This window comes from Callospermophilus lateralis, chromosome 18, assembly GCF_048772815.1.
Source record: "Callospermophilus lateralis isolate mCalLat2 chromosome 18, mCalLat2.hap1, whole genome shotgun sequence".
NCBI classification, from domain to species: Eukaryota; Metazoa; Chordata; class Mammalia; order Rodentia; family Sciuridae; genus Callospermophilus; species Callospermophilus lateralis.
The window spans coordinates 4,411,166-4,423,136 of record NC_135322.1 but is presented as its reverse complement, the minus strand read 5'-3'; positions in this window follow the sequence as shown (position 1 = coordinate 4,423,136).

Here is an 11,971-nt window from a genome sequence, read left to right as displayed (position 1 = left end):
ACTGAGGACTTGATCCTGATTTCCAATTCGGTTTCAACAGGCATAAAATCACAGTGTTCCCGAGGATGGGTGCCCAGGTGACAGGAACAAGGGTGTGATGGCAACACAGGGTCACTGGCTAACAGAGTCAGTGGTCAGTGGGAAGCATGTGATGGAGACCTGCTGTGGGCAAAGATCAGGAGAGGAGGAGCCCACCTTGGTGGACAGTGACTGAGGGGGATTCAGAGTGTAAGCAAAGGAGGTGGAGCCTGGGGAGGGGACAGACTTGGGGAGGAGGAAGGATGTGCCCAGGAAGGGAGGGAGCCGAGGGAGGGGACCCTGGTTGTGAGTGCACTGAAGCACCCAGGAGCAAAGGGCAGGGCTGCAGGGTGGTGGATGGTGTCAGGGGCAGCATGCACTTCACAGAGGAGGCAGGTGCCTGGAGGTTGAGCACTGTGGTCATTGAAAGCTGGGTCCTTATCCCCAAGGCCAATTCAATAACTAGGAGAGGTGCCTCCTGGAGGGCTCTCTTCTTTCTCTTTGAGAAAAAGGAAAAAGAAGTTGCATTGCTTTGCTGGCAAAGGAGAAGCACAGAGGACTTCAGTCCCAGAGGCTGTGATGCTGCCCATGAGGAAGAACAGAGGGCACTGAGAGAAGGGATTCATACCAGGTGCTCCCTGGGGCTGGGGTAGGATTCACTGGTTGATTTGGGAGGTAGCCATTTCTTGGATCTCCTGGAGCCCTCTCTGAAGTCTGAATTACTTGGTACCTGTGGTGGGTGTGTGCTCTAAGACAGAGACCTGGGCCTAGGATGGAAAAAGTTAACCCTGTTTCCCCTGAGGTTAGAGGGAGGTAGAGGGAGAAGAGGGAAAGAAAACTCATGCATTTTAAAATAAGCCTCAGAGATAAGCCATCATATAATCGAGAAAAATCTCTTAGTTTTTCAATTTATTTTGCAACATTATCTTCAAAATCCTTGTGTGTCTCTATTTCTGACTCAATTCCTCATAGTTAAGGCAGGAAATTAGTCAAGGTTTCCATCAAAGAATGGATGAATAAAGAAAATTTGGTTGAAATAGTCAATAGAATATTATTCAGCTATAAAGATTAATAATTTTTGAGATATTATGCATTCTTCAACTTTTAGATTTAACTAGTAGGTATCATATAAGTAAAATAAATCACATACGGAAGATTTAAAGATAAGAATGTGGATGTCATAGAAATAAAGAATAGCATAAATACTGCTTAGGCTGGGAGGCGTAAGGGAGTGGGGGCATAGAGGTAGGTTGCTTATTAGGTATGAAAACACCCTTATAGAAAAGAGTTGGTCATTGTGGTACACGTCTTTAATCCCAGCTACTTAGGAGGCTGGTGCAGGAAAATCACAAGTTCAAGGACTGCCACAACAACTTAATAAAACACTGTCTCAGTAGAAAAAAAAATTTAAAAAAAAAGATGGGGTATAACTCAGTGGCAGAGCTCCTCTGGGATCAATCCGAAGTATGAATGAATATGATGAACCAGCCTAATTCCACTTAAAGATTAGGAGCCATCTCATCACAAAGTCATGAAAAGTTAATTTCTGTGTTACTATGAATTACTGTGATTTCTAAACTTGCTTGGAATGCCTGCCCAGGCCTTGAACTCACTCATGCCTGGCTTTCCCTGACCAGATAACAACCTTCTCTGAAACCTCAATAATGCCTTATAAATTCTGGTGTTGGGGTCTAAATTTATTCCCTATCTTAAAATGTTAAGCCATGTAGATCATTAACCTACTATCTGCCTTTGTAGTATGCTTGCCAAATTCTTGTTAGCTATAAGTCTCAAGACATCCTCCCTTTGCAACTTTTTATGCTATAAAACCATGCTCCTAGAGAGCTGGGGTACTGTTCTCTAGAAAGGGTTTTCAGGACAGATAGTCCTGGCCAGCATTACAAGCTTGCTTTAATTTGTTTTAAAATTGGTGTTGGTGGTCTTTTCTTTGCATCATGGTTTTAAAAAAGGAATAAGGGAGAAAAGGAAGGAAGGCCAGGCAAAGGAGAAGAAAGTGAAGAAAAAGGAAAATGTAATGGAAAGCTATAAAATCTGGTGTCTGTATCATAGAAGGGGGACTATAGTTCATAATAATTTCTTGTGTACCTTAAAACAGCTAGAATAGATTTTCAATGTTACCAATGCAAATAAATGATGAACGTTTAAATTTTAAAAAATAAATAAAATAAGCCTCCGTGGCAGAGCAGCAAGGAGGATCACTCAGAGCATGAGGTGGACCACTGTTATGCTATGGTGTTTGAGGGTGTGGGGCACAGAGGACTCAGGGAATGGACTGACATGGGAGTGGGACTACATAAATAGATAGGGGAGGGGTAGAAAACACAGATGCTGGAATATGCACGAGGGACTCAGGTGAGTGTTAAGGTAGCTGGTGCAAATATCCACGAGAAACTTAGCTCTAAATTCAAAGGTTATTGACAGAATATCTGCCAGGTTGCCCTTCTGTAAGGTTCAGCAACCTACTGAGAAAGAACTTCTCAAATAGAAGAGTTCAAAAGTAACCCTGGGCTTGTTACTTGGCGTCTTTGCTGTGGTTTTCTTTAGTTAGGGACTCTTTCTAGGTGGGTCTAATGGGAAGGTTATACCTGGGAGGATAGCTACTGATTTTCAAATGGAGTTACTTTGATCTGAGGACCTAACAGTGAGGAGGGTCAGACTGTGGTCTCTGGAAGAAGGGGAAAAGGGCGATTATGTTGTTGTTGTTGTTGTTTTTCCCAAAGGTCATAGAATTGGTCATTAACATAGACTAGAAAGATCTGGAGAAAGTGAGGAATGATGGAGATTTAGAGGATTCAGGGATGGAGGGATTGAGTAAGGAAATGAACCTCCTGGTCTCCTGGCCCATTTCCCCCACAGCCTGACTCTAGTGCACACGTGCTCACTCTGCAGACAACCTCTGCTTTAGCTCAGCACCAGTTGCTCTGACTACACCTGCAGTGTTCCTGTCACAGAGGAGGAGGGGCTGCCAATCACTCCGGGGTCTGTATAGAAACCACAACTGATGAACCCAGCCTAATTCCATTTTAATATTGGGAGCCACATCATCACAAAGTCATGAAAAGTTAATATCTGTTTTACTATAAATTACTGTGATTTCTAAGCTTGTTTGGAATTCCTGCCTGTGCCTTGAACTCACCCATGCCTGGCTTTCCCTGACAGGATAACAATCCTCTCTAAAACCTTAGTGGCTCCTCAAATCCTGACTCTCTCCTGATCATATAACAACTCTCTCTGAAACCCTCAGTGGCACCTCATTAATTCTGATGTTAGGATTTAAATTTATTCCTCTACCTTGACATGTTAAGCTATTGTGAGGATGGCCTTAGGCCTAAGCCTAAGCAACACCATTTTAAAAACTACAGTTTGAAACCTGCAGTCTCACCAGGCACATATAACAGATTCCTCCAGTATGACCTCATGCAAGTTACTTTCTCTCACCTGGATAAACAGAATGCAGCTTCTGGCAGGCTGTCTTCACCTGATAAGAGGGAAGGAGGAGAAGCTCAGGGTGGAGACCAGCAGACCAGATGTTTCTGACCCCAGGGTAAATGATGTCATGGAGAAATCCAGTGGTAGCTGATAAGGATTGAAAGGGGTGACCAAAAGCCCCAAAATTAGTATAATAGAACAAATGAACAGGAATTCAGCCAGCCAAAACAAGGATACACTCGAGCTGGAGAGCCTGAAGGGGACCTGGACTGATGTCCCATTACTTGTCATCATTTCCTGATGCTCACCTCTCTCAAACTCTACCTCCTGTCTGGACCTTGGTGAGAGCCGCTACTTCTCCCTATGACCCTCTCCTCAGCCCATCATCCATTCCACGCCAAGAAAAGCCTGCCTTGGTTCCGGACCTGATCACCATGGTCCGAGTGAGTGTGCATCTGCTGGACAAAAAGCCTAAGGCTTTAGACTTCTGAACTTAGCATGCAGAGGGATGTCTGTCATGAGCCTGTCATGATTAAGTGTGTTTGCAGTGCCTAGAATTAATCTAGAATTGTTTGTTGTGAATTGATTATGTCTGTTGCAGTGTCTAGCATAAAGGATTGTTGTTTTCTTAATTAAGAACCTATAGAGTGAAATTGTATTGAGTAATTTGAGTGAATAAAGCATTGAAATGGGCAGAAGCTCATAGATATTTTTTATTTCTCCCCTCAACTCGTCACAATTTTGCCGCCTCGTGACAGTCATGTACATCATTAACTACTATCTGCCTTTGTATTTTGCATGTCAAAATCCTACTAGCAGTAACTTCTCAAGACACCAAATTTTGCAACTCTGTACTATAAAACCTTGTTTCTGGAAATCTGGGGGGCTGGTTTCTAGCCCATATTAGGAGAGACAGCCACTGATCAGCTCTCTTTGGATACACAAATACAAGATTGCTTTAAAATGAAGTATAATTGGAGTTGGTGGTGCTTTTCTTGTGTTGGGGTTCAGCAAGAACGTGCTTTGAGTTTTCATTATGCTTCAGGCCAGTACCTGACTGGAAGAGGTCTCCTGACTTAGCCTCTTGAGCCACTGGGAAATATTATTATTATTCTAGTGTCACCTCATGGGAAATTTCCAGTGACCAGTGGCAGAATTCAGAAATTCTGTACCTAAAATCAACCACTCCTCCTGCCACTCCTCTCAGATCACACACAACCAAGTGCATAAAACTTCTTCATACATAATTCCCATGGATGGACAGATAATGGAGGAGAAATCAACGATCTTGGTATGCACCTATGAGTGTCCCCCAAAGACTTTGCATTGAGAGGGAAGAATTTCAGTATCTATTATCTTAAGATTATTTAACAGCCTCTGGGAGGGTTTGGAGGAAATCTTAGAGACACCAGAGTCAAACCAAAAGACCCACAACTTTCAGTACTCTGTCCACTCCACCCTCATTTCTGCATTGATGCTGAAAAAATAGAAATCAGGCACTGATAATCCAATCTCCCTCCAGTGTCTTGAGAAAAATGGTAGAAATATATCACTACATATAAAATATTACATATTTTGGCTTTCAATTTCAAGTTAACTCTTGTTTCTTTGGAGTTATTCATTTCTAACATACATATTTTTTTCCAGTAATACAGTAAAACATTTGTGTTCTTTAGCTGTTTATTCATTCAGGAGTCTACTAGGGAAGGGGCCAGAATCTTGCCTCCTGGTGCATGAAGCTCCAGGTCTTCTGAGGCCACAGCTTCCTCTTTCCCATGTGAGCAGAGACTTCCCTGGTCTCTGTGTTGCTTTTCAGGTCAGCTCTATCAGGGAGGCTGGCCCGGAAGTCTTGGTGTGGAAGGCCCATGATAAACAAGTATTGAGGTGACCCTCTTCTATGAGGAGCCTCCTCTCCTGATGCTGCCCTTGAAGCCATGCAGACACTGTGCTCTGTTCATCCCCAGGATCCATCCACTACTCAGATGGATTGTGAACTCTGGACAAGCCTCAGCGTACTTAATGCCTGTCATGCTCACATTTCTCTCTTTAAGAGATCATGATATGGCACATCCTCAATTGATCCATATCAATGGGTGTTTTACTCCAACAAAATTGAGTAAAAAGGGGAAGAGGAACAAGTAAGGGATGGCCATACTTGAGTCTGGTTCTAGAGTTCCTTTCCTGACTTATTCCTTTGATTTTTCCAGAAATATCTATATAAATAAATGCATCTCTTCATGGTAGACAAACAAAACAAGCCCCACTTGGTAGAGAGAAAATGAAATGCATGCTGCATGTCACTTGGGTAGCTCCTCCCTGGGCCACTAAGTCTCTGCAGAAGGAAGGGAGAGCTCTCCTCACCTGCAGCAGGTGGGTCTCAGGCAGCCTTCTGTGCGAAGGCAGGTTCACTCAAACATTTCATGCTGCACTGCAGAGGTATGTAGAGCCCCAAAGGATCCTGAAGGGTGGGAAAATGAGAAATGGAAAGGTGGACTCACAGGCCTGTCATACTGCACTGTCTGATGTACCTACCATTTACCCTGGCAGCAGATAATCTTCTCTGTTCTCCATCAGAGCACAATCCATTCATTGTACTTACACCTGCAGTTTAGAATATCTACCTCACTATTCTATATGTGACCCAAGTACCATCTGCCTTTCTTCACCCACAGAAATTTTGACACTGATACTAAAGCCACAGTCTTGAAAACCTGAAGTTTTCCCAGGTAGTTAATTTCTTGGTATCCTCACTGTGTTAACATATGACCTCCCTTCAAAGTTTGTCTTTGCTCATATCAACACAGGTAGAACTCAGTCCATGCCCATTAGTTCACAAAGTCCATGTATATAAGTAAAGTTTCAGGGTGCCCCACTTAAGACAAGAGCCACATAGAGCCAGAAAGTCTACCTCAGGCAGTAGATGGGGTCAAGACATGTCCATTAACCCTAACATTTTTCTTAGAAATTAGAATTTTTGCCAGGGCCAATGTGTTTGTTTTTTATTTTTTTTATTTTCTTGAATGTACCATTTGTAGTTGGCAAGAAATATGGAGGCAATTTGCAAACCTTATTAGTGGTGGAATTACAATTGACATGTCTTAACATGTAAATATCAGATCAGAGTCACAGGGCTCAGAATTCTCTTTAGACAAGAGCTCAGTAGAAAGCTAATAGCTGACTTTTAAAACAGTGTGTTAGGCTGGGGTTATAGTTGAGTGGTAGAGCACTTGCCTAGCAAGTACAAGGCTAGTACATCCTCACTGACAGGGACACAAAAACAAACAGGGTAACTACATGTGTCTGGTTTCTCAGAAGTCAACATCCTTGGGGGCATCTTTGGGTTAATGATGTTTGCCTTTGGTGGAGGCTCCAAAATGTGAAGTCATAAATTCAAGTTTTCTTCATTGTGTGAAATATGAAGAACCATAAATTGGAGTTACCACTTTAGTCAGAGCTCATCACACTGAAGGTTGTGTCTGATCAATAGAGCATCATCAATATGGTGAGAATATTGGACTTAGAAGGCAGAGATCCACATGCAAAATACTGATTTGCCCCGCATGGTCAATACAGGCAGTTTATGTCATTTTTTTTATGGAGAGAGTGTTGTTATTCTCCTCCCTGTACCTCACTGAGATAAGAATGAGATAATTTAAAGCTTGAAATTAACTCTTTGGTTAATCCTAACAGACAAATTTATTATTTGTTCCAGGTCCATGATCCCATCACCCCAGATAGTCATGTCAGGGTTTTATGGTTCAAATATGAGTTATCCTACAAATCTTCTGTGTTACTGTGCAAATGTGCACAGGTGAAATAATTGGGTTATCAGTGCTGTAAATGAATAGGTCCCCCCACATTTGAGTGGACTAATGGGTGGCAACTCTGGCATTGTGGACAATGGCTGGAGGAATGACATCACTGGAGCTTGCCTTTAGGGTTTATATTGTTCCTGAAATTTCAAAAGCTCTCTCTTTGCATCCTGGCCTCCTCAAAGTGAGACAATTTTGTTTGCCATGCCCTTCCAAAATGATCTTCTCCCTCACCTCTGATCCAAAGCAATGGAGTTGGCCAAGCACAAACTAAATTTCTGAAACCATGAACCAACATAAAAATTCCCTCCTCTTGGTAGTTTTTTTATTTCCAGGTATTTTGGTCTAGCAATGGAAAGCTATCACAGAGATTGGTAGTACAAAGTGGGTTCCGTGCTGTGACTGGTAAAACCATGTCATTCACAAGACACTAGAACTTCTATATGTAAGGAGTTTGGAAAATCTGGAGATTCCGAATTGTCTCAAACCATCCATGGGCTGTGTGTGTGAAATATTGTGCATAGTAGCCAAATCAGGGCATAGGCCTGGTTCCGAAAACTCTGTCAGTGATTGACCACATGATGCAGGTGTGCCTTACCACCAGCTCTGCCAAAGATCCCACACAGCACCTGAGATGGGTGTGACTTGCCAAGATGTCAAGCAGTCTGCTGACCACAAAACATCAGGAAGCCAACCTCCACCCTTGAACCCTGATCCCTGCCTCTGGTGTTCCTGCTGAAAAATAAAGAAAGCATGGGTTCACACTCTGTTTCCAGCACTCTCTTCTAGCTCTCTTTTTCCAGTGTTGAAGCTGACCTTTGAGGTTGCAGAGCCGTCCCAACCTCGGTTTAAAACCCAAAAAACCAAAGGCCCAATGTTTTCATTGATATGAGGATGCTGACTCACAATGGTGATGGGGGTGGGGGTGCATGCCAGGAATGGAAGGGAGGATCTTTACCTAGGGCAAAGGGGAGGTAGGAGAAAGGAGGGGGCTAGGGAGTAGGAAATACCATGGAGTGAGTTAGACATCATTATCCTAAGTACATGTATAAAGACACAATGTTGTGAAAATACTTTGTGTACAATTGGTGACTTGAAAAATTGTACTGTATATGTGTAATATGAAATGAATTACATTCTACCATCATGTATAACAAATTAGAATAAATAAATAACTTAATAATAAAAATAAACTCAGTTAAAAAACAAAACACTACTTTCTGTGTTGTGTGTTGGGTTTTTTTGCCACTTTCTTAGCTTAATGTTGCAGTCAGCTCCTTTAAACGTACTTCATCTCATCTGTGCAGATTGTGGTCAAGACAGAATACAGATGAAAAGATTATTATAAATGGAGTTGCATGGGACCTTCTGGTGCAAACTCAGAAGATCAGAGTGCTGCTTGGAGTGCAGACTGTAAAATCTGTGTGCATGAAACCTCAAAGAAAAATAAAGAGTGGAAATTTGGCTGGAAGGCATGTGTTTTATTTTGCTCATGTCCTGAGACTTTGTGTAGAGCCAAATTTTATGATGTTGTACTATTGAAATTGGTGGGGAACGTTTCCAGGCACCACAACATTCAGGCGTTGGCAAGGGTGTGGCAGGCTGGTAGGAGCAGGAGCAGAAAGTAGAATGGAAGGATTTTTAAAACTTGCAATTTTTTCAAAAAAGTACATGTAAAATTCACACCAGTGAAGGTGTGGCTATTGAAGAGATTACTGCCAATAAAGAGAAATTGAGTACTTTGCACAGAGATAATGGGGAAATTCCTTGGAGGTATCTCAAGGATTAGCAGGACCAATTCATATTAGGCTCAGGGGGGTGAAAAAGAAAACTGTATTGAGAGGAGAACATAGGGACAATGTTTCCATGTAGGGATTCTTAGGAAGTCATTTTGCAAGGATTTTATTCACCATGCTCACCTGTCCAGGGATTTAGAGGCTGTAGCAGCAACAGTCCAATGTGGCCCAGCTAAGGTTTGACTTGTTGGGAATGTTTGGTGTCATCCATGAGAGAGGCATGGTAGGAATGCAGGATGATGGAATTGAGGAATCATGAAGGCTCCCGTTGAGATTTAAAAGGAAGATATGAGAGGACAGGCAAAGTGTAGTAGGGCTGGAATCCACTGAGGCAGCCTCTGATATGGCAATGCATTAAACTGTAAAGGTTAAAGTGAAGGTGGAAGGAACATCCCTGGATTAGAGGCTGGGGTTGGGGCTCAGTGGTAGTGCATTTGCCTAGGACTTGTGAAGCACTGGGTTTCATCCTTAGTGCATTTGCCTAGCACTCATGAAGCACTGGGTTTCATCCTCAGCACCATATAAAAATAAATGATTAAACTAAATAAAGGTATTGTGTCCATCTACAACAAAAAATAAAATAAAATAATAGATCCCTGGATTAAGAGATGCCATAATGTGAAATGTCTGCTGAGATAAGCTGCTAGCTATGGACAGAGCCTATCTAAGAGAGGCCATTTAGTCTGCAAATGGCAAGTCCCTAAGGACAGAGCCTAATAAACCCTTTCAAGGTAACATTTTATTGCCATTCACCCTAGATATATAGGAATTATTTTCCAGCTGTGTTTTGCTCTCAACCTTTCTTTTTATTCCCTTGTTTCACCCTTTTGGAATGGAAAAGTTTACTATGTGCCATTATATATTGAATGTATAGAACTTTCTTTTGGTCTTCACAGGGCTCATTGCCAAGAGCTGGTCTTGAGTCTGGGATGAGACTGTAGACTTGGATTTTTGACAATGCTGAAATGGATCAGTGGATTCCAGCCCTACTACACTTTGCCTGTCCTCTCATATCTTCCTTTTAAATCTCAATGGGAGCCTCCATGATTCCTCAATTCCATCATCCTGCATTCCTACCATGCCTCTCTCATGGATGACACCAAACATTCCCAACAGGTCAAACCTTAGCTGGGCCACATTGGACTGTTGCTGCTACAGCCTCTAAATCCCTGGACAGGTGAGCATGGTGAATAAAATCCTTGCAAAATGACTTCCTAAGAATCCCTACATGGAAACATTGTCCCTATGTTCTCCTCTCAATACAGTTTTCTTTTTCACCCCCCTGAGCCTAATATGAATTGGTCCTGCTAATCCTTGAGATACCTCCAAGGAATTTCCCCATTATCTCTGTGCAAAGTACTTAATTTCTCTTTATTGGCAGTAATCTCTTCAATAGCCACACCTTCACTGGTGTGAATTTTACATGTACTTTTCTGACAAAATTGCAAGTTTTAAAAATGCTTCCATTCTGAAAAAAATCCTTCCATTCTGAAAAAAATCCTTCCACGCTGAAACTGTTGATTATGGAAACTCTTGGAGGTGAGTTAAATGCACTTTGTATTGTGACATGGACATGAGCTGATGAGGGCCAGAGGTAGAATGTTTTTGATTGAATAATAATCTTCTCTGTTCTCCATCACAGCACAATCCATTCATTGTATTTACACATGCAGTTTAGAATATCTAATTTGCTATCCATACAGGACCCAAGTATCATCTGCCTTTCTTCACCCACAGAAATTTTGACACTGATATTAAAGCCCCAGTCTTGAAAACTGGAAGTTTTCCCAGGTAGTTAATTTCTTGGTATCCTCACTGTGTTAACATATGACCTCCCCCTCATATCAACACAGATAGAACTCAGTCCATGCCCATTAGTTCACAAAGTCCATGTATATAAGTAAAGTTTCAGGGTGCCCCACTTAAGACAAGAGCCACATAGAGCCAGAAAGTCGACCTCAGGCAGTAGATGGGGTCAAGACATGTCCATTAATACTAATGTTGTTTTTGGAAATTTGAGTTTTTGCCAGAGCCAATCTGTTTTGTTGTTGTTGTTGTTGTTGTTGAATATATTATTTGTAGTTGACAAGAAATATGGAGGAAAATTAAAAACCTTATTAGTGGTGGGATTACAGATGACATATCTTAACATGTGGATATCAGATCAGAGTCATAGGGCTCGGAATTCTCTTTAGACAAGAGCTCAGTAGAAAGTTAATAGCTGACTTTTAAAACAGTGTGTTAGGCTGGGGTTATAGTTGAGTGGTAGAGCACTTGCCTAGCAAGTACAAGGCTAGTACATCCTCAGTGACAGAGACACAAAAACAAACAGGGAAACTACATGTGTCTGGTTTCTCAGAAGTCAACATCCTTAGGGGCATCTCTGGGTTAATGATGTTTGCCTATGGTGGAGGCTCCAAAATGTGAAGGTATAAATCCAAATTTTCTTCACCATATGAAATATAAAGAACCCTAAATTTGAGAGGAGTTACCACTTTAGTGGAGCTCATCACACTGAAGGTTCTGTCTGGTCAACAGAGCATCATCTATATGGTGAGAATATTGGACTTAGAAGGCAGAGAAAATACTGATTTGCCCCTCATGGTCAATGCAGGCAGTTTATGTCACTTTTTATGGAGAGAGTGGTGTTATTCTCCTCCCTGTACCTCACTGAGATAAGAAGGAGATAATCTAAAACTTGAAATTAATCTTTGGTTATTCCTGACAGACAATTTATTATTTGTTCCAGGTCCATGATTCAATCACCCCAGATAGTCATGTCAGGGTTTTAAGGTTCAAATATGAGTTACCCTACAGATCTTCTGTGTTACACTCTGAGGGAGTGTGCACAGGTGAAATAATTGGATTATCAGAGCTGTAACCGAATAGGTCCCT